General features: G+C 37.1%; 1 long non-coding RNA gene across 2 annotated transcripts; it reads right to left on the bottom strand.

Moving 5' to 3' along the window:
* Positions 1-15,066: 15,066 nt before the first annotated feature.
* On the bottom strand, positions 15,067-19,054 carry LOC146887632 (uncharacterized). 2 transcript variants are annotated; one of them, XR_014993388.1, is made up of 2 exons: positions 18,339-19,054; positions 15,067-16,947 (listed from the first exon to the last, which is right to left on the bottom strand). It is a non-coding gene; the product is annotated as an uncharacterized LOC146887632 (long non-coding RNA). The 2 variants fall into 2 exon arrangements; XR_014993387.1 differs by having other exon boundaries at positions 15,067-16,916.
* Positions 19,055-25,305: the final 6,251 nt, after the last annotated feature.

Here is a 25,305-nt window from a genome sequence, read left to right as displayed (position 1 = left end):
AACCAACAAAACGTTAAGTAGTCAACGAAGTTACCCACATTAACACCCAGGTGGGGACTTATGTGGTCCGAAACGGGGACCAGAGTTATGTATTTTGTACAAAAAAGAAAACTGAAACATTATTTGCCCACAAAGAATTTCGAACCTAGAAGTTGGCCATCATACTTATATTTTGTCAACGGTTTTTTATAACCAATAATGATACCAATGATGTGGAAACAACTGGGGAGTCAGAACTTCGAATGTGTGGACTTACACTGTAATTAACCAACGAAACGTTAAGCAGTCAACGACATTACCCACATTAACACCCAGGTGGGGACTTATGTGGTCTGAAACGGGGACCAGAGTTATCTATTTTGTACAAAAAAGAAAACTGAAACATTATTTGCCCACAAAGAATTTCGAACCTAGAAGTTGGCCCTCATACTTATATTTTGTCAACGGTTTTTTATAACCAATAATGATACCAATGATGTGGAAACAACTGGGGAGTCAGGACTTCGAATGTGTGGACTTACACTGTAATTAACCAACGAAACGTTAAGCAGTCAACGACATTACCCACATTAACACCCAGGTGGGGACTTATGTGGTCTGAAACGGGGACCAGAGTTATCTATTTTGTAGAAAAAAGAAAACTGAAACATTATTTGCCCACAAAGAATTTCGAACCTAGAAGTTGGCCCTCATACTTATATTTTGTCAACGGTTTTTTATGACCAATAATGATACCAATGATGTGGAAACAACTGGGGAGTCAGAACTTCGAATGTGTGGACTTACACTGTAATTAACCAACGAAACGTTAAGCAGTCAACGACATTACCCACATTAACACCCAGGTGGGGACTTATGTGGTCTGAAACGGGGACCAGAGTTATCTATTTTGTACAAAAAAGAAAACTGAAACATTATTTGCCCACAAAGAATTTCGAACCTAGAAGTTGGCCCTCATACTTATATTTTGTGAACAGTTTTTTATAACCAATAATGATACCAATGATGTGGAAACAACTGGGGAGTCAGAACTTCGAATGTGTGGACTTACACTGTAATTAACCAACGAAACGTTAAGCAGTCAACGACATTACCCACATTAACACCCAGGTGGGGACTTATGTGGTCTGAAACGGGGACCAGAGTTATCTATTTTGTACAAAAAAGAAAACTGAAACATTATTTGCCCACAAAGATTTTCGAACCTAGAAGTTGGCCCTCATACTTATATTTTGTGAACGGTTTTTATAACCAATAATGATACCAATGATGTGGAAACAACTGGGGAGTCAGGACTTCGAATGTGTGGACTTACACTGTAATTAACCAACGAAACGTTAAGCAGTCAATGACATTACCCACATTAACACCCAGGTGAAGACTTATGTGGTCCGAAACGGGGACCAGAGTTATCTATTTTGTACAAAAAAGAAAACTGAAACATTATTTGCCCACAAAGATTTTCGAACCTAGAAGTTGGCCCTCATACTTATATTTTGTGAACGGTTTTTATAACCAATAATGATACCAATGATGTGGAAACAACTGGGGAGTCAGGACTTCGAATGTGTGGACTTACACTGTAATTAACCAACAAAACGTTAAGTAGTCAACGAAGTTACCCACATTAACACCCAGGTGGGGACTTATGTGGTCCGAAACGGGGACCAGAGTTATCTATTTTGTACAAAAAAGAAAACTGAATCGTTATTTGCCCACAAAGAATTTCGAACCTAAAAGTTGGCCCTCATACTTATATTTTGTCAATGGTTTTTTATAACCAATAATGATACCAATGATGTGGAAACAACTTGGGAGTCAGAACTTCGAATGTGTGGACTTACACTGTAATTAACCAACGAAACGTTAACCAGTCAATGACATTACCCACATTAACACCCAGGTGGGGACTTATGTGGTCTGAAACGGGGACCAGAGTTATCTATTTTGTACAAAAAAGAAAACTGAAACATTATTTGCCCACAAAGAATTTCGAACCTAGAAGTTGGCCCTCATACTTATATTTTGTCAACGGTTTTTTATAACCAATAATGATACCAATGATGTGGAAACAACTGGGGAGTCAGAACTTCGAATGTGTGGACTTACACTGTAATTAACCAACGAAACGTTAAGCAGTCTATGACATTACCCACATTAACACCCAGGTGGGGACTTATGTGGTCTGAAATGGGGACCAGAGTTATCTATTTTGTACAAAAAAGAAAACTGAAACATTATTTGCCCACAAAGATTTTCGAACCTAGAAGTTGGCCCTCATACTTATATTTTGTGAACGATTTTTAAAACCAATAATGATACCAATGATGTGGAAACAACTAGGGAGTCAGGACTTCGAATGTGTGGACTTACACTGTAATTAACCAACGAAACATTAAGCAGTCAACGACATTACCCACATTAACACCCAGGTGGGGACTTATGTGGTCTGAAACGGGGACCAGAGTTATCTATTTTGTACAAAAAAGAAAACTGAAACATTATTTTCCCACAAAGAATTTCGAACCTAAAAGTTGGCCCTCATACTTATATTTTGTCAACGGTTTTTTATAACCAATAATGATACCAATGATGTGGAAACAACTGGTGAGTCAGGACTTCGAATGTGTGGACTTACACTGTAATTAGCCAACGAAACGTTAAGCAGTCAACGACATTACCCACATTAACACCCAGGTGGGGACTTATGTGGTCTGAAACGGGGACCAGAGTTATCTATTTTGTACAAACAAAAAAACTGAAACATTATTTGCCCACAAAGAATTTCGAACCTAGAAGTTGGCCCTCATACTTATATTTTGTCAACGGTTTTTTATAACCAATAATAATACCAATGATGTGGAAACAACTGGGGAGTCAGGACTTCAAATGTGTGGACTTACACTGTAATTAACCAACCAAACATTAAGCAGTCAACGACATTATCCACATTAACACACTGGTAGGGACTTATGTAGTCTAAAACGGGGACCAGAGTTATCTATTTTGTACAAAAAAGAAAACTGAAACATTATTTGCCCACAAAGAATTTCGAACCTAGAAGTTGGCCCTCACACTTATATTTTGTGAACGGTTTTTATAACCAATAATGATACCAATGATGTGGAAACAACTAGGGAGTCAGGACTTCGAATGTGTGGACTTACACTGTAATTAACCAACGAAACGTTAAGCAGTCAACGACATTACCCACATTAACACCTAGGTGGGGACTTATGTGGTCTGAAACGGGGACCAGAGTTATCTATTTTGTACAAAAAAGAAAACTGAAACATTATTTGCCCACAAAGAATTTCGAACCTAGAAGTTGGCCCTCATACTTATATTTTGTCAACGGTTTTTTATAACCAATAATGATACCAATGATGTGGAAACAACTGGGGAGTCAGGACTTCGAATGTGTGGACTTACACTGTAATTAACCAACGAAACGTTAAGCAGTCAACGACATTACCCACATTAACACCCAGGTCGGGACTTGTGTGGTCTGAAACGGGGACCAGAGTTATCTATTTTGTACAAAAAAGAAAATTGAAACATTATTTGCCCACAAAGAGTTTCGAACCTAGAAGTTGGCCCTCATACTTATATTTTGTGAAGGTTTTTTATAACCAATAATGATAGCAATGATGTGGAAACAACTGGGGAGTCAGGACTTCGAATATGTGGACTTACACTGTAATTAACCAACGAAACATTAAGCAGTCAACGACATTATCCACATTAACGCCCAGGTGGGGACTTATGTGGTTTGAAACGGGGACCAGAGTTATCTATTTTGTACAAAAAAGAAAACTGAAACATTATTTGCCCACAAAGAATTTCGAACCTAGAAGTTGGCCCTCATACTTATATTTTGTGAACGGTTTTTATAACCAATAATGATACCAATGATGTGGAAACAACTGGGGAGTCAGGACTTCGAATGTGTGGACTTACACTGTAATTAACCAACGAAACGTTAAGCAGTCAACGACATTACCCACATTAACACCCAGGTGGGGACTTATGTGGTCCGAAACGGGGACAGAGTTATCTATTTTGTACAAAAAAGAAAACTGAAACATTATTTGCCCACAAAGAATTTTGAACCTAAAAGTTGGCCCTCATACTTATATTTTGTCAATGATTTTTTATAACCAATAATGATACTAATGATGTGGAAACAACTGGGGAGTCAGGACTTCGAATGTGTGGACTTACACTGTAATTAACCAACGAAACGTTAAGCAGTCAACGACATTACCCACATTAACACCCAGGTGGGGACTTGTGTGGTCTGAAACGGGGACCAGAGTTATCTATTTTGTACAAAAAATAAAACTGAAACATTATTTGTCCACAAAGAATTTCGAACCTAGAAGTTGGCCCTCACACTTATATTTTGTCAACTGTTTTTTATCACCAATAATGATACCAATGATGTGGAAACAACTGGGGAGTCAGGACTTCGAATGTGTGGACTTACACTGTAATTAACCAACGAAACGTTAAGCAGTCAACGACATTACCCACATTAACACCCAGGTGGGGACTTATGTGGTCTGAAACGGGGACCAGAGTTATCTATTTTGTACAAAAAAGAAAACTGAAACATTATTTGCCCACAAAGAATTTCGAACCTAGAAGTTGGCCCTCACACTTATATTTTGTCAACTGTTTTTTATAACCAATAATGATACCAATGATGTGGAAACAACTGGGGAGTCAGGACTTCGAATGTGTGGACTTACACTGTAATTAACCAACGAAACGTTAAGCAGTCAATGACACTACCCACATTAACACCCAGGTGGGGACTTATGTGGTCCGAAACGGGGACCAGAGTTATCTATTTTGTACAAAAAAGAAAACTGAAACATTATTTGCCCACAAAGAATTTCGAACCTAGAAGTTGGTCCTCATACTTATATTTTATCAACGGTTTTTTATAACCAATAATGATACCAATGATGTGGAAACAACTGGGGAGTCAGGACTTCGAATGTGTGGACTTACACTGTAATTAACCAACGAAACGTTAAGCAGTCAACGACATTACCCACATTAACACCCAGGTGGGGACTTACGTGGTCTGAAACGGGGACCAGAGTTATCTATTTTGTACAAAAAAGAAAACTGAAACATTATTTGCCCACAAAGAATTTCGAACCTAGAAGTTGGCCCTCAAACTTATATTTTGTCAACGGTTTTTTATAACCAATAATGATACCAATGATGTGGAAACAACTGGGGAGTCAGGACTTCGAATGTGTGGACTTACACTATAATTAACCAACGAAACAATAAGTAGTCAACGACATTACCCACATTAACACCCAGGTGGGGACTTATGTGGTCTAAAACGGGGACCAGAGTTATCTATTTTGTACATAAAAGAAAACTGAAACATTATTTGCCCACAAAGAATTTCGAACCTAGAAGTTGGCCCTCACACTTATATTTTGTCAACTGTTTTTTATAACCAATAATGATACCAATGATGTGGAAACAACTGGGAGTCAGGACTTCGAATGTGTGGACTTACACTGTAATTAACCAACGAAACGTTAAGCAGTCAACGACATTACCCACATTAACACCCAGGTAGGGACTTATGTGGTCCGAAACGGGGACCAGAGTTATCTATTTTGTACAAAAAAGAAAACTGAAACATTATTTGCCCACAAAGAATTTCGAACCTAGAAGTTGGCCCTCACACTTATATTTTGTCAACTGTTTTTTATAACCAATAATGATACCAATGATGTGGAAACAACTGGGGAGTCAGGACTTCGAATGTGTGGACTTACACTGTAATTAACCAACGAAACGTGAAGCAGTCAACGACATTACCCACATTAACACCCAGGTGGGGACTTTTGTGGTCTGAAACGGGGACCAGAGTTATCTATTTTGTACAAAAAAGAAAACTGAAACATTATTTGCCCACAAAGAATTTCGAACCTAGAAGTTGGCCCTCAAACTTATATTTTGTCAACGGTTTTTTATAACCAATAATGATACCAATGATGTGGAAACAACTGGGGAGTCAGGACTTCGAATGTGTGGACTTACACTGTAATTAACCAACGAAACGTTAAGCAGTCAACGACATTACCCACATTAACACCCAGGTGGGGACTTATGTGGTCTGAAACGGGGACAAGAGTTATCTATTTTGTACAAAAAAGAAAACTGAAACATTATTTGCCCACAAAGTATTTCGAACCTAAAAGTTGGCCCTCATACTTATATTTTGTCAACGGTTTTTTATAACCAATAATGATACCAATCATGTGGAAACAACTGGGGAGTCAGGACTTCGAATGTGTGGACTTACACTGTAATTAACCAACGAAACGTTAAGTAGTCAACGAAGTTACCCACATTAACACCCAGGTGGGGACTTATGTGGTCCGAAACGGGGACCAGAGTTATGTATTTTGTACAAAAAAGAAAACTGAAACATTATTTGCCCACAAAGAATTTCGAACCTAAAAGTTGGCCCTCATACTTATATTTTGTCAACGGTTTTTTATAACCAATAATGATACCAATCATGTGGAAACAACTGGGGAGTCAGGACTTCGAATGTGTGGACTTACACTGTAATTAACCAACGAAACGTTAAGCAGTCAACGACATTACCCACATTAACACCCAGATGGGGACTTATGTGGTCTGAAAATGGGACCAGAGTTATCTATTTTGTACAAAAAAGAAAACTGAAACATTATTTGCCCACAAAGATTTTCGAACCTAGAAGTTGGCCCTCATACTTATATTTTGTCAACGGTTTTTATAACCAATAATGATACCAATGATGTGGAAACAACTAGGGAGTCAGAACTTCGAATGTGTGGACTCACACTGTAATTAACCAACGAAACGTTAAGCAGTCAACGACATTACCCACATTAATACTACTTATCTATAACAACTTCAGTATTGTTAAGAAAGTAGTCAACAAAATAGTAAGGGTAAAGTAACCCAAAGTCGTCTCCCAACGAACACGGAATTGATTTTTAACAAATTAGTTCTTATAAAACTATACAAGAGTTAGTCAAATAAAATTATAAAAAAATATAGGGGATTAAGATAAACAAAGATAGAAATAAAATTTAAAAGATAAAAAAAAATAAAAATAATAGTAAAGAAAATAGATTGATTCCATTGCTTTTTCAAAATAGATTCATCATCGGTTATCTAAAGATTATTGCTCAATTAATTATTGTTGTAGATTTACAAATTAATCAATGTAAAGTCTCAATGAATTTGTTGGCGTTCTCACTTTTAACCAAAGTACAGTCTCAATTAAAAGTGAGAACTTTTAGATTATCCATAGTAAATTCAACCAAAGTACAGTCTCAATCAAATTTTACTATGCCTAATCATGTCTATTCTTTTATCTCTTCACCAAATAAAAAGCTTAATTAATCAAAGTAAAGTCTCAATTAATTTTCGTTAGAGTAAATACCTTTAATCAAAGTAAAGTCTCAATTATTGGTAAAAACTCATTTAATCATATGAAAGTTTCTAAATAAAATCAAAGTAAAGTCTTAATTAAATTTAAAAACCCTTGACTCATATGATCAATATGCATATAGATTTAAAATCATTACTTTTTATGTGATTCAAAGATAAAAGACATAGATAAATTAAAACCTCAACAATAATAAAAAGAACAAAGAAATTAATTCATTCTAACCTCAAAATCCATAATGAAATTACAATGGAATCAACCCAAGAAGTTTAGCAATCCATGGAATACAAAATAAGCATAAAAGAAGAATAGAGAGAAGAAAAGAGAGAGAAAGAAATTAGGTCCCCCTAAGGGTTCCTAAATTCCGAAGTGCCGAGCTTGTTTTCTACTTCTCCCTTGGTCTCTTTATATAGGAATTGGACTAGGCTTTTCTGTTGCTAAAATCTCTCAAATATCTTTTGAAATAAAGATAAATATAAATATTTAAAAATACTTGGAGAGATATAGACTATTTGACAAATATAATTGGTTGATAATATCAATATCTAATATAATTAAATTAATTAATTACTTAAAGATATATGATAAATTATCACCAATTAATATTTGTATTAATTTTCCAAATCAACCCTTTGCAATCTCCTTAAATTATCTTCTAAATAATCCAATATCTTCAAGATATATTTGTTTGTTGTGGAACTAAAAAGATTCAAGAAGATCTTGTCATATTTAAAAAGATTTGGTAGTTATTATCTTTTAATATTTTATGATATAATTAAATAAGATAATTATTTAAAAATATCAAATAAAATATCTAAAGATATATTTTCCCAAATTATCTTCTATCATAAAGATAAAGAAAACCGCAAGGTCCAATTTTTCTTTCCTCTCTTCTTGGTTTAGCCAAACTTCTTCACTTTTTCAAGCTTTTCTTGCCGTCTTCATGTAATGCTTGGCCTGAATTTTTGTGCTTTTGATAATTTCTTATTCTTTGATTTATCTTTAAGGTGTCATGAAGTTTTAATCAATTTATTTCCACACCTCTAAATGAGCTTAAAACTTAACTTCAGCTGCATCAACAAACGTTAAAATATCCAAAAATAATTTATGCAGCTAAAAATCACTTTTTAAGACATTTTTATCACACAAGCTCAAACAACCTAATAATCAAAATTATCAATTAAATCACTCTTTAGGCACACAAATTCAATTAAATACCCAAAATTAAACATTAAATGAGGGCAAAAATACGTACTCATCAGCAGTCAACGACATTACCCACATTAACACCCAGGTGGGGACTTATGTGGTCTGAAACGGGGACCAGAGTTATCTATTTTGTACAAAAAAGAAAACTGAAACATTATTTGCCCACAAAGAATTTCGAACCTAGAAGTTGGTCCTCATACTTATATTTTATCAACGGTTTTTTATAACCAATAATGATACCAATGATGTGGAAACAACTGGGTAGTCAGGACTTCGAATGTGTGGACTTACACTGTAATTAACAAACAAAACGTTAAGCAGACAACGACATTACCCACATTAACACCCAGGTGGGGACTTATGTGGTCCGAAACGGGGACCAGAGTTATCTATTTTGTACAAAAAAGAAAACTGAAACATTATTTGCCCACAAAGAATTTCGAACCTAAAAGTTGGCCCTCATACTTATATTTTGTCAATGGTTTTTTATAACCAATAATGATACCAATGATGTGGAAACAACTGGGGAGTCAGGACTTCGAATATGTGGACTTACACTGTAATTAACCAACGAAACGTTAAGCAGTCAACGACATTACCCACATTAACACCCAGGTGGGGACTTATGTGGTCTGAAACGGGGACAAGAGTTATCTATTTTGTACAAACAAGAAAACTGAAACATTATTTGCCCACAAAGAATTTCGAACCTAGAAGTTGGCCCTCATACTTATATTTTGTCAACGGTTTTTTATAACCAATAATGATACCAATGATGTGCAAACAACTGGGGAGTCAGAACTTCGAATGTGTGGACTTACACTGTAATTAACCAATGAAACGTTAAACAGTCAACGACATTACCCACATTAACACCCAGGTGGGGACTTACGTGGTCTGAAAAGGGGACCAGAGTTATTTATTTTGTACAAAAAAGAAAACTGAAACATTATTTGCCCACAAAGATTTTCGAAACTAGAAGTTGGCCCTCATACTTATATTTTGTCAACGGTTTTTTATAACCAATAATGATACCAATGATGTGGAAACAACTGGGGAGTCAGGACTTCGAATGTGTGGACTTACACTGTAATTAACCAACGAAACGTTAAGCAGTCAACGACATTACCCACATTAACACCCAGGTGGGGACTTATGTGGTCTGAAACGGAGACCAGAGTTATCTATTTTGTACAAAAAAGAAAACTGAAACATTGTTTGCCTACAAAGAATTTCGAACCTAGAAGTTGGCCCTCACAATTATATTTTGTCAACGGTTTTTTATAACCAATAATGATACCAATGATGTGGAAACAACTAGGAGTCAGGACTTCGAATGTGTGGACTTACACTGTAATTAACCAACAAAACATTAAGCAGTCAACGACATTACCCACATTAACACCCAGGTAGGGACTTATGTGGTCTGAAATGGGGACCAGAGTTATCTATTTTGTACAAAAAAGAAAACTGAAACATTATTTGCCCACAAAGAATTTCGAACCTAGAAGTTGGCCCTCATACTTATATTTTGTCAACGGTTTTTTATAACCAATAATGATACCAATGATGTGGAAACAACTGGGGAGTCAGGACTTCGAATGTGTGGACTTACACTGTAATTAACCAACGAAACGTTAAGCAGTCAACGACATTACCCACATTAACACACAGGTGGGGACTTATGTGGTCCGAAACGGGGACCAGAGTTATCTATTTTGTACAAAAAAGAAAACTGAAACATTATTTGCCCACAAAGAATTTCGAACCTAGAAGTTGGCCCTCATACTTATATTTTGTCAACGGTTTTTTATAACCAATAATGATACCAATGATGTGGAAACAACTCGGGAGTCAGGACTTCGAATGTGTGGACTTACACTGTAATTAACCAACGAAACGTTAAGCAGTCAACGACATTACCCACATTAACACCCACGTGGGGACTTATGTGGTCTGAAACAGGGACCAGAATTATCTATTTTGTACATAAAAGAAAACTGAAACATTATTGGCCCACAAAGAATTTCGAACCTAGAAGTTGGCCCTCATACTTATATTTTGTCAACGGTTTTTTATAACCAATAATGATACCAATGATGTGGAAACAACTGGGGAGTCAGAACTTCGAATATGTGGACTTACACTCTAATTAACCAACGAAAGGTTAAGCAGTCAACGACATTACCCACATTAACACCCAGGTAGGGACTTATGTGGTCTGAAACACGGACCAGAGTTATCTATTTTGTACAAAAAAGAAAACTGAAACATTATTTGCCCACAAAGAATTTCGAACCTAGAAGTTGGCCCTCATACTTATATTTTGTCAACGAATTTTTATAACCAATAATGATACCAATGATGTGGAAACAATTGGGAAGTCAAGACTTCGAATATGTGGACTTACACTCTAATTAACCAACGAAACAATAAGCATTCAACGACCTTACCCACATTAACACCCAGGTGGGGACTTATGTGGTCTAAAACGGGGACCAGAGTTATCTATTTTGTACAAACAAGAAAACTGAAACATTATTTGCCCACAAAGAATTTCGAACCTAGAAGTTGGCCCTCATACTTATATTTTGTCAACGGTTTTTTATAACCAATAATGATACCAATGATGTGGAAACAACTGGGGAGTCAGGACTTCGAATATGTGGACTTACACTGTAATTAACCAACCGAACATTAAGCAGTCAACGACATTACCCACATTAACACCCAGGTGGGGACTTATGTGGTGTAAAACGGGGACCAGAGTTATCTATTTTGTACAAAAATGAAAACTGAAATATTATTTGCCCACAAAGATTTTCGAACCTAGAAGTTGGCCCTCATACTTATATTTTGTCAACGGTTTTTTATAACCAATAATGATACCAATGATGTGGAAACAACTGGGGAGTCAGGACTTCGAATGTGTGGACTTACACTGTAATTAACCAACGAAACGTTAAGCAGTCAACGACATTACCCACATTAACACCCAGGTGGGGACTTATGTGGTCTGAAACGGGGACCAGAGTTATCTATTTTGTACAAAAAAGAAAACTGAAACATTATTTGCCCACAAAGATTTTCGAACCTAAAAGTTGGCCCTCATACTTATATTTTGTCAACGGTTTTTTATAACCAATAATGATACCAATCATGTGGAAACAACTGGGGAGTCAGGACTTCGAATGTGTGGACTTACACTGTAATTAACCAACGAAACGTTAACCAGTCAACGACATTACCCACATTAACACCCAGGTGGGGACTTATGTGGTCTGAAACGGGGACCAGAGTTATCTATTTTGTACAAAAAAGAAAACTGAAACAATATTTGCCCACAAAGAATTTTGAACCTAAAAGTTGGCCCTTATACTTATATTTTGTCAACGGTTTTTTATAACCAATAATGATACCAATCATGTGGAAACAACTGGGGAGTCAGGACTTCGAATGTGTGGACTTACACTGTAATTAACCAACGAAACGTTAAGCAGTCAACGACATTACCCACATTAACACTCAGGTGGGGACTTATGTGGTCTGAAACGGGGACCAGAGTTATCTATTTTGTACAAAAAAGAAAACTGAAACATTATTTGCCCACAAAGAATTTCGAACCTAGAAGTTGGCCCTCATACTTATATTTTGTCAACGGTTTTTTATAACCAATAATGATACCAATGATGTGGAAACAATTGGGAAGTCAAGACTTCGAATATGTGGACTTACACTCTAATTAACCAACGAAACAATAAGCATTCAACGACATTACCCACATTAACACCCAGGTGGGGACTTATGTGGTCTAAAACGGGGACCAGAGTTATCTATTTTGTACAGAAAAGAAAACTGAAACATTATTTGCCAACAAAGAATTTTGAACCTAGAAGTTGGCCCTCATACTTATATTTTGTCAACGGTTTTTTATAACCAATAATGATACCAATGATATGGAAACAACTGGGGAGTCAGAACTTCGAATGTGTGGACTTACATTGTAATTAACCAACGAAACGTTAAGCAGTCAACGACATTACACACATTAACACCCAAGTGGGGACTTATGTGGTCTGAAACGGGGACCAGAGTTATCTATTTTGTACAAAAAAGAAAACTGAAACATTATTTGCCCACAAAGAATTTCGAACCTAGAAGTTGGCCCTCATACTTATATTTTGTGAACAGTTTTTTATAACCAATAATGATACCAATGATGTGGAAACAATTGGGAAGTCAAGACTTCGAATATGTGGACTTACACTCTAATTAACCAACGAAACAATAAGCATTCAACGACATTACCCACATTAACACCCAGGTGGGGACTTATGTGGTCTAAAACGGGGACCAGAGTTATCTATTTTGTACAAACAAGAAAACTGAAACATTATTTGCCCACAAAGAATTTCGAACCTAGAAGTTGGCCCTCATACTTATATTTTGTCAACGGTTTTTTATAACCAATAATGATACCAATGATGTGGAAACAACTGGGGAGTCAGGACTTCGAATATGTGGACTTACACTGTAATTAACCAACCGAACATTAAGCAGTCAACGACATTATCCACATTAACACCCAGGTAGGGACTTATGTAGTCTGAAACGGGGACCAGAGTTATCTATTTTGTACAAAAAGAAAAACTGAAACATTATTTGCCCACAAAGAATTTCGAACCTAGAAGTTGGCCCTCATACTTATATTTTGTCAACGGTTTTTTATAACCAATAATGATACCAATGATGTGGAAACAACTGGGGAGTCAGGACTTCGAATGTGTGGACTTACACTGTAATTAACCAACGAAACGTTAAGCAGTCAACGACATTACCCACATTAACACCCAGGTGGGGACTTATGTGGTCTGAAACGGGGACCAGAGTTATCTATTTTGTACAAAAAAGAAAACTGAAACATTATTTGCCTACAAAGAATTTCGAACCTAGAAGTTGGCCCTCACACTTATATTTTGTCAACTGTTTTTTATAACAAATAATGATACCAATGATGTGGAAACAACTAGGGAGTCAGGACTTCGAATGTGTGGACTTACACTGTAATTAACCAACAAAACGTTAAGCAGTCAACGACATTACCCACATTAACACCCAGGTGGGGACTTATGTGGTCTGAAACGGGGACCAGAGTTATCTATTTTGTACATAAAAGAAAACTGAAACATTATTTGCCCACAAAGAATTTCGAACCTAGAAGTTAGCCCTCATACTTATATTTTGTCAACGGTTTTTTATAACCAATAATGATACCAATGATGTGGAAACAACTGGGGAGTCAGGACTTCGAATATGTGGACTTACACTATAATTAACCAACGAAACAATAAGCAGTCAACGACATTGATGGACGTCCTTGGTGTAGGAGAGGAAGGAGATCCATGGAAGACACCAAAAAGAAGATGAAATGCAGCGGAAATGAAGATAAGAGCAAGAAGAGCTCTAGGCAATGGAGGTTTTTGGTGAAGATGAAGAGTAGAAGTGAAGCTATGGTATGGAAGGTGGCTAGAGGAGATGAAGGAGAAGGTTAGCCATGTGTGCTCTCAAAATAATAGAAGAGTGGAGTGATCTCAACACAAACATTCTATTAGAAATTTCATGAGTTAAAATGTACAAATGGTCTACTTTTGGCTTTTATATGTAAGCCTAAAAGCTAGACTAATTCTTGGCCCTTAGATTAAGCTTGGAGGTGAAGCTTTAATCATCACCCTTGGATGGTGGCTTGGAGAAGGAGGCATCTTCCTAGCCTTTGGATGAAGGCTTGGAAAAGAAGACACTCTCTTAGCCCTTGGATGAAGGAGGCACATGGGTGGAGTGTGGACTTGGCTCCATGGGATGCATGATCCATGAGGTGTAGGAAGGAATGTTGACTTCCACTTAGTCTACCTTTGACCTTTGGTAGCTCATGGCCAAATCTCCTATTGGGCTTAGTCAAGCCCAATTTTATCAATTTTACTACACAATGTTTGACTTATTATTCTAGAAAAACAAGGCCTAAACAATGGCCCAATTTAAATCTATACTATTTCCTTCATGCATAATCTCATATTTTAGAGATTTCTTTAGCCCATGTGAATAATGTAAAAAGCCCATGATTGACTTGATCATCTTGTGAGAGGCCCATGTGAATCTTTCTCATCATGCTTCTAGTGATTGGGCCTTGATGTGGGCTTAGGCTTGTTGATGCACTTGAGCTTGGGCTTGTTGGGGTCACATCATCCCCTCCCCCTTGAAGAGGATTTGCCCTCAAATCTTGGTGTTCATCCTCCATGGATCCTACAAAAGAAATTAAATGAGATATATTGAAAGTGGAATGAACACCATACTGATAAGCAGGAGTATATCTAAAGTAGAGGACAAAAGAAGGTCTTGTTGTATTGTTGAAAGTTACTTGAAGATGAACAAGACCTACTTCACAAAAATAATTTTGTGTACTTTGAGTTGTCTCAAACCTAGTAGGCAACATTAACTCAAAGTCTGATTTTGTAAAATATTTTGAGGAGTTTAAAAAAAATGGGAAGGGAAATTGGCTTGAAAAACTCAGCAAAAGTAAAGATTGGTTTGAAGAAATGAGAATGATTGATGTAATGAGAAGAGTTAAAAGATTTGAGCACTCCCTTTAAAATTCCTGATTCAATGAGAATTGTGGGGGTCGGAAGTGCCTTTAGTAGCACTCCTTTATTGAGTAGGATTTCTTCTTCCTCTTTCTCTTTCTTTTCAAGCTCTATTTTTGCTCTCTTTTCTCTCAATACCCTGTCAGATTCTTTCCTTTCCTCTTCCTCTCTATCTCTTCTTTCCTTCTCCTCTTGCTCTTTTTGCACATGGTCTCTTTGCTTTTTAATTTCTCTTTGCTTTTCAATTTCTCTTTTCTTACTCAAGAGCAAGTCAAGTTTATCTTTAAAATCTCTTTCTTGACGAGAAAACTTCTTTAGATTTTGAATGAATGCATCTCCTATATCAATGAAGTTTTCTAGTCGAGACTGTTGCTCTCGAGTGATCCTATATGAAGAGGGAACAAAATGTTTCCACATGCATGCTTTTAGTTCATAAAAGGTATTAATGCATGATGCTCTTCCCTTTTCCACTTGAAATTGCCTTTGATGCCACCACTCACATGCACGTCCTACAAATCTAGAAATGACATGCCTAAGAATATCATACTGACTATATCTATTAAAGAATGGTTGCACCAACTTCTCTATATCCCACATCCAATCTATGAATGATAGTGGACCTATATCCTCCCCAAAGAATGGAATGTCACTATGAAATGTATGATGCAACTCATGACTATCATGCTTAGTCAACCTAGGACTATATGTAGAATATGTACTCATGATGATTGAATGAACTTATGCACTTGGATAAAAGGGTGAAAGAAGAGGACTAGCACAAGTGTACCTCCAGGTAAGCGAGGTGAGTCTCACGGACTTCTTAAGTACCAAGGCCAATCCTTGCCAAGGTTACACTTGAAAAAGTACTCAAAGTTCACACAAATGTTCAAGTAATAAGTAGATAGAATCACATGAGGCAAAACACACAACAAGCACAAACAAGACTCAAAGAAAAGAAAAGACTAACACTAAAAACGGACCCCTAAATGGCAAAAATTTTAGAGACTTTGGTCTCACAAATTAACACCACTAAGCGTCTAATCTATGCGGCCTAAAAGCAAGGTGAGAAATCACTTAGAACTTTCAACACACTCACTTACTAAAACGTTGCACTATAATATGAAAAAAGTTCTACTTAAGAGATGGGATTGAACACCTTTGGTTCCCCAAGACACCTAAGTAGGCCATGGATACAATTGAGAACTTGAAAGCAAATTTGGTTCACTAATTTGGTACTCAAAATGAAGCAACCTCAAGCCACTTAATATCTCAAATTTTGATGCTCAAAAGATGCAATTTCACAATCAAGGAGGCTTCAAATTGGTACCAAATAAGATGTGCCAAAAAGAAGTACAAAGTACAATGAAATAAAGCCAAAAAAATAAGAAACAATGCAACTCCAAATGTGCTGCCAAAGTGCTGCCAATTTGCACAAAATCAAGAGCCAATAGCTTGGCTTGTAGGCTCCTTTTGATTTGAACAAAGACCACCACCAAGTAAGGCACTTGTAAGCACCTTAAGCCACCAAAATGAAGTGCAAAACAGCAACTATAGCCTTGGTTTTAAGGCCAAAACAGCCACCAAACCTGCACCAAAAAAAACAAAACAGCAAGAAAACTATAACAAGCAATGGAGTTAGCACACACTCTCTCAAATGAATAGGTCCAAAACTCTCAATAGCTGAGGAAAAGAATAAGCACACAAGCTAAAATTCTACTTCAATATCCACCACCTAAGATGCTACCAAATCATAGAAACCATTCTAAACTTCATAGCATCATCAATCACAACCAATAACCAAGAGTCAAGTATATGAACCCAAACAAAGGAGAAAGCAAGAAAAGCTAATTAGAAATGTTAAACCAAAAGAGAATTGAAATGAAACATGACTAGAAGGAGATTCAAGAAGTGACAAGCAAGAAATTAAAGGCTGGAAAGAAAGGCAAGCACCACAAAAAGGAACCTAGAAATGCACTAGAATAGATGAAAAAAAACTGAAAATAGTGAAGAAAAAGTGCTCAAAAACAGCCACTGTACTCATTGCAATTTTGTGCCAAATTGAGGGAATAAATTCCACTTCTATTGAAGGCAAACTCAAGGCAATATAGAGTACACAATCAAGGAATCAATTAGAATAACAAAGAGCACTTAAAAGCACCACAAATCGCACAAAACAGCAGTAAAACATAAAATTCCCGAGACCACTGCGCCAGAAAACGTGAAAATTTTCCTCAACTTCGCCGATTTTTCATTTTTTTTGTACTCAACATTTTTGAATGATTCTTTTTTTGTATGTTTCGTCTGGATGTTAGCTAAATGAGGAAAAATTCAGATTAAAATTTGGACCAGGTAGTGAGTCATGACAAATCTCAAACAGTAGGTGTGCGTGCAGTGAAATCTGGAAAAACAGACTGGAGCAGAATTGCTCACGGAAAATGTAAGATGTTCTATGAAAATTCAAGTTGAATGAACTTGATTATGATCTAAAATCAAGTATGAATCATAGAAGAACATCTTAAACACTCAAAAGCACAATCCAATCGGTGAAATGGACGAAAAACAGTGAGACCATTGCCTTACACATCCACAAGCATCACTTGAAGTTCATAGCTCATTTTGTGTGATGTAGGACTTGGTTCTCATCAAGCAAGTGCAGAATTCAGCCATATGAACGAAAATTAAGATGAATTAAAGTGCTAAAACATGACTTAAGACAAAACACAATATAAGGAACTGAAAATTGAAAGATGCACCGATTAAAATGAAGAAAAACAGCAAGGAAGAAAAGAACAAGTGCTGGAATACGAAAATGGAACCTAAAAACAGATTTGCACCAATGAAGCAAGGAGTACTACAAGATGAATCAATGGAGATTCATGTAGCCTCAATGTCAAACCGTGGAGAGCTTAAAAAACATGAAAAAACAGCAGCAAAAGTGAAGAAAACAGTGGAGAAGAGAGACAAAACGGAAATTGAAACAAGAGACATGTATGGACCAAGAACCTTACCCAAACCAAGAGGATGGATGCACCAAAGGCTTGGATGGCTCTAGATACCAATTGATGGACGTCCTTGGTGTAGGAGAGGAAGGAGATCCATGGAAGACACCAAAAAGAAGATGAAATGCAGCGGAAATGAAGATAAGAGCAAGAAGAGCTCTAGGCAATGGAGGTTTTTGGTGAAGATGAAGAGTAGAAGTGAAGCTATGGTATGGAAGGTGGCTAGAGGAGATGAAGGAGAAGGTTAGCCATGTGTGCTCTCAAAATAATAGAAGAGTGGAGTGATCTCAACACAAACATTCTATTAGAAATTTCAAGAGTTAAAATGTACAAATGGTCTACTTTTGGCTTTTATATGTAAGCCTAAAAGCTAGACTAATTCTTGGCCCTTAGATTAAGCTTGGAGGAGAAGCTTTAATCATCACCCTTGGATGGTGGCTTGGAGAAGGAGGCATCTTCCTAGCCTTTGGATGAAGGCTTGGAAAAGAAGACACTCTCTTAGCCCTTGGATGAAGGAGGCACATGGGTGGAGTGTGGACTTGGCTCCATGGGATGCATGATCCATGAGGTGTAGGAAGGAATGTTGACTTCCACTTAGTCTACCTTTGACCTTTGGTAGCTCATGGCCAAATCTCCTATTGGGCTTAGTCAAGCCCAATTTTATCAATTTTACTACACAATGTTTGACTTATTATTCTAGAAAAACAAGGCCTAAACAATGGCCCAATTTAACTCTATACTATTTCCTTCATGCATAATCTCATATTTTAGAGATTTCTTTAGCCCATGTGAATAATGCAAAAAGCCCATGATTGACTTGATCATCTTGTGAGAGGCCCATGTGAATCTTTCTCATCATGCTTCTAGTGATTGGGCCTTGATGTGGGCTTGGGCTTGTTGATGCACTTGAGCTTGGGCTTGTTGGGGTCACATCAGACATTACCCACATTAACACCCAGGTGGGGACTTATGTGGTCTAAAACGGGGACCAGAGTTATCTATTTTGTACAAAAAAGAAAACTGAAACATTATTTGCCCACAAAGATTTTCGAACCTAGAAGTTGGCCCTCATACTTATATTTTGTCAACGGTTTTTTATAACCAATAATGATACCAATGATGTGGAAACAACTAGGGAGTCAGGACTTCGAATGTGTGGACTTACACTGTAATTAACCAACGAAACGTTAAGCAGTCAACGACATTACCCACATTAACACCCAGGTGGGGACTTATGTGGTCTGAAACGGGGTCCAGAGTTATCTATTTTGTACAAAAAAGAAAACTGAAACATTATTTGCCCACAAAGATTTTCGAACCTAAAAGTTGGGCCTCATACTTATATTTTGTCAACGGTTTTTTATAACCAATAATGATACCAATCATGTGGAAACAACTGGGGAGTCAGGACTTGGAATGTGTGGACTTACACTGTAATTAACCAACGAAACGTTAAGCAGTCAACGACATTACCCACATTAACACCCAGGTGGGGACTTATGTGGTCTGAAACGGGGACCAGAGTTATCTATTTTGTACAAAAAAGAAAACTGAAACATTATTTGCCCACAAAGAATTTCGAACCTAGAAGTTGGCCCTCACACTTATATTTTGTCAACTGTTTTTTATAACCAATAATGATACCAATGATATGGAAACAACTGGGGAGTCAGAACTTCGAATGTGTGGACTTACATTGTAATTAACCAGCGAAACGTTAAGCAGTCAACGACATTACCCACATTAACACCCAGGTGGGGACTTATGTGGTCTGAAACGGGGACCAGAGTTATCTATTTTGTACAAAAAAGAAAACTGAAACATTATTTGCCCACAAAGAATTTCGAACCTAGAAGTTGGCCCTCATACTTATATTTTGTGAACAGTTTTTTATAACCAATAATGATACCAATGATGTGGAAACAACTGGGGAGTCAGAACTTCGAATGTGTGGACTTACACTATAATTAACCAACGAAACGTTAAGCAGTCAACGACATTACCCAATTAACACCCAGGTGGGGACTTATGTGGTCTGAAACGGGGACCAGAGTTATCTATTTTGTACAAAAAAGAAAACTGAAACATTATTTGCCCACAAAGAATTTCAAACCTAGAAGTTGGCCCTCATACTTATATTTTGTCAACGGTTTTTTATAACCAATAATGATACCAATGATGTGGAAACAACTGGGGAGTCAGGACTTCGAATGTGTGGACTTACACTGTAATTAACCAACGAAACGTTAAGCAGTCAACGACATTACCCACATTAACACCCAGGTGGGGACTTATGTGGTCTGAAACGGGGACCAGAGTTATCTATTTTGTACAAAAAAGAAAACTGAAACATTATTTGCCCACAAAGAATTTCGAACCTAGAAGTTGGCCCTCACACTTATATTTTGTCAACTGTTTTTTATAACCAATAATGATACCAATGATGCGGAAACAACTGGGGAGTCAGTACTTCGAATGTGTGGACTTACACTGTAATTAACCAACGAAACGTTAAGCAGTCAACGACATTACCCACATTAACACCCAGGTGGGGACTTATGTGGTCTGAAACGGGGACCAGAGTTATCTATTTTGTACAAAAAAGAAAACTGAAACATTATTTGCCCACAAAGAATTTCGAACCTAGAAGTTGGCCCTCATACTTATATTTTGTCAACGGTTTTTTATAACCAATAATGATACCAATGATGTGGAAACAACTGGGGAGTTAGAACTTCGAATGTGTGGACTTACACTGTAATTAACCAACGAAACGTTAAGCAGTCAACGACATTACCCACATTAACACCCAGGTGGGGACTTATGTGGTCTGAAACGGGGACCAGAGTTATTTATTTTGTACAAAAAAGAAAACTGAAACATTATTTGCCCACAAAGAATTTCGAACCTAGAAGTTGGCCCTCATACTTATATTTTGTGAACACTTTTTTATAACCAATAATGATACCAATGATGTGGAAACAACTGGGGAGTCAGAACTTCGAATGTGTGGACTTACACTGTAATTAACCAACGAAACGTTAAGCAGTCAACGACATTACCCACATTAACACCCAGGTGGGGACTTATGTGGTCTGAAAAGGGGACCAGAGTTATGTATTTTGTACAAAAAAGAAAACTGAAACATTATTTGCCCACAAAGAATTTCGAACCTAGAAGTTGGCCCTCATACTTATATTTTGTCAACGGTTTTTTATAACCAATAATGATACCAATGATGTGGAAACAACTGGGGAGTCAGGACTTCGAATGTGTGGACTTACACTGTAATTAACCAACGAAACGTTAAGCAGTCAACGACATTACCTAATTAACACCCAGGTGGGGACTTATGTGGTCTGAAACGGGGACCAGAGTTATCTATTTTGTACAAAAAAGAAAACTGAAACATTATTTGCCCACAAAGAATTTCAAACCAAGAAGTTGGCCCTCATACTTATATTTTGTCAACGGTTTTTTATAACCAATAATGATACCAATGATGTGGAAACAACTGGGGAGTCAGGACTTCGAATGTGTGGACTTACACTGTAATTAACCAACGAAACGTTAAGCAGTCAACGACATTACCCACATTAACACCGACGTGGGGACTTATGTGGTCTGAAACGGGGACCAGAGTTATCTATTTTGTACAAAAAAGAAAACTGAAACATTATTTGCCCACAAAGAATTTCGAACCTAGAAGTTGGCCCTCACACTTATATTTTGTCAATTGTTTTTTATAACCAATAATGATACCAATGATGTGGAAACAACTGGGGAGTCAGTACTTCGAATGTGTGGACTTACACTGTAATTAACCAACGAAACGTTAAGCAGTCAACGACATTACCCACATTAACACCCAGGTGGGGACTTATGTGGTCTGAAACGGGGACCAGAGTTATCTATTTTGTACAAAAAAGAAAACTGAAACATTATTTGCCCACAAAGAATTTCGAACCTAGAAGTTGGCCCTCATACTTATATTTTGTCAACGGTTTTTTATAACCAATAACGATACCAAGGATATGGAAACAACTGGGGAGTCAGAACTTCGAATGTGTGGACTTACATTGTAATTAACCAACGAAACGTTAAGCAGTCAACGACATTACCCACATTAACACCCAGGTGGGGACTTATGTGGTCTGAAACGGGGACCAGAGTTATCTATTTTGTACAAAAAAGAAAACTGAAACATTATTTGCCCACAAAGAATTTCGAACCTAGAAGTTGGCCCTCATACTTATATTTTGTGAACAGTTTTTTATAACCAATAATGATACCAATGATGTGGAAACAACTGGGGAGTCAGAACTTCGAATGTGTGGACTTACACTGTAATTCACCAACGAAACGTTAAGCAGTCAACGACATTACCCACATTAACACCCAGGTGGGGACTTATGTGGTCTGAAAAGGGGACCAGAGTTATCTATTTTGTACAAAAAAGAAAACTGAAACATTATTTGCCCACAAAGAATTTCGAACCTAGAAGTTGGCCCTCACACTTATATTTTGTCAATTGTTTTTTATAACCAATAATGATACCAATGATGTGGAAACAACTGGGGAGTCAGTACTTCGAATGTGTGGACTTACACTGTAATTAACCAACGAAACGTTAAGCAGTCAACGACATTACCCACATTAACACCCAGGTGGGGACTTATGTGGTCTGAAACGGGGACCAGAGTTATCTATTTTGTACAAAAAAGAAAACTGAAACATTATTTGCCCACAAAGAATTTCGAACCTAGAAGTTGGCCCTCACACTTATATTTTGTCAATTGTTTTTTATAACCAATAATGATACCAATGATGTGGAAACAACTGGGGAGTCAGTACTTCGAATGTGTGGACTTACACTGTAATTAACCAACGAAACGTTAAGCAGTCAACGACATTACCCACATTAACACCCAGGTGGGGACTTATGTGGTCTGAAACGGGGACCAGAGTTATCTATTTTGTACAAAAAAGAAAACTGAAACATTATTTGCCCACAAAGAATTTCGAACCTAGAAGTTGGCCCTCATACTTATATTTTGTCAACGGTTTTTTATAACCAATAATGATACCAAGGATATGGAAACAACTGGGGAGTCAGAACTTCGAATGTGTGGACTTACATTGTAATTAACCAACGAAACGTTAAGCAGTCAACGACATTACCCACATTAACACCCAGGTGGGGACTTATGTGGTCTGAAACGGGGACCAGAGTTATCTATTTTGTACAAAAAAGAAAACTGAAACATTATTTGCCCACAAAGAATTTCGAACCTAGAAGTTGGCCCTCACACTTATATTTTGTCAATTGTTTTTTATAACCAATAATGATACCAATGATGTGGAAACAACTGGGGAGTCAGTACTTCGAATGTGTGGACTTACACTGTAATTAACCAACGAAACGTTAAGCAGTCAACGACATTACCCACATTAACACCCAGGTGGGGACTTATGTGGTCTGAAACGGGGACCAGAGTTATCTATTTTGTACAAAAAAGAAAACTGAAACATTATTTGCCCACAAAGAATTTCGAACCTAGAAGTTGGCCCTCATACTTATATTTTGTCAACGGTTTTTTATAACCAATAACGATACCAAGGATATGGAAACAACTGGGGAGTCAGAACTTCGAATGTGTGGACTTACATTGTAATTAACCAACGAAACGTTAAGCAGTCAACGACATTACCCACATTAACACCCAGGTGGGGACTTATGTGGTCTGAAACGGGGACCAGAGTTATCTATTTTGTACAAAAAAGAAAACTGAAACATTATTTGCCCACAAAGAATTTCGAACCTAGAAGTTGGCCCTCATACTTATATTTTGTGAACAGTTTTTTATAACCAATAATGATACCAATGATGTGGAAACAACTGGGGAGTCAGAACTTCGAATGTGTGGACTTACACTGTAATTCACCAACGAAACGTTAAGCAGTCAACGACATTACCCACATTAACACCCAGGTGGGGACTTATGTGGTCTGAAAAGGGGACCAGAGTTATCTATTTTGTACAAAAAAGAAAACTGAAACATTATTTGCCCACAAAGAATTTCGAACCTAGAAGTTGGCCCTCACACTTATATTTTGTCAATTGTTTTTTATAACCAATAATGATACCAATGATGTGGAAACAACTGGGGAGTCAGTACTTCGAATGTGTGGACTTACACTGTAATTAACCAACGAAACGTTAAGCAGTCAACGACATTACCCACATTAACACCCAGGTGGGGACTTATGTGGTCTGAAACGGGGACCAGAGTTATCTATTTTGTACAAAAAAGAAAACTGAAACATTATTTGCCCACAAAGAATTTCGAACCTAGAAGTTGGCCCTCACACTTATATTTTGTCAATTGTTTTTTATAACCAATAATGATACCAATGATGTGGAAACAACTGGGGAGTCAGTACTTCGAATGTGTGGACTTACACTGTAATTAACCAACGAAACGTTAAGCAGTCAACGACATTACCCACATTAACACCCAGGTGGGGACTTATGTGGTCTGAAACGGGGACCAGAGTTATCTATTTTGTACAAAAAAGAAAACTGAAACATTATTTGCCCACAAAGAATTTCGAACCTAGAAGTTGGCCCTCATACTTATATTTTGTCAACGGTTTTTTATAACCAATAATGATACCAAGGATATGGAAACAACTGGGGAGTCAGAACTTCGAATGTGTGGACTTACATTGTAATTAACCAACGAAACGTTAAGCAGTCAACGACATTACCCACATTAACACCCAGGTGGGGACTTATGTGGTCTGAAACGGGGACCAGAGTTATCTATTTTGTACAAAAAAGAAAACTGAAACATTATTTGCCCACAAAGAATTTCGAACCTAGAAGTTGGCCCTCATACTTATATTTTGTGAACAGTTTTTTATAACCAATAATGATACCACTGATGTGGAAACAACTGGGGAGTCAGAACTT

This window comes from Vigna unguiculata, chromosome 3 (assembly GCF_037176805.1).
Source record: "Vigna unguiculata cultivar grain cowpea cultivar isolate G323 ecotype 2 chromosome 3, ASM3717680v1, whole genome shotgun sequence".
Taxonomy (NCBI): domain Eukaryota; kingdom Viridiplantae; phylum Streptophyta; class Magnoliopsida; order Fabales; family Fabaceae; genus Vigna; species Vigna unguiculata.
The sequence above is the reverse complement of the archived record's forward strand: the minus strand, read 5'-3'. Positions and strand labels throughout refer to the sequence as shown.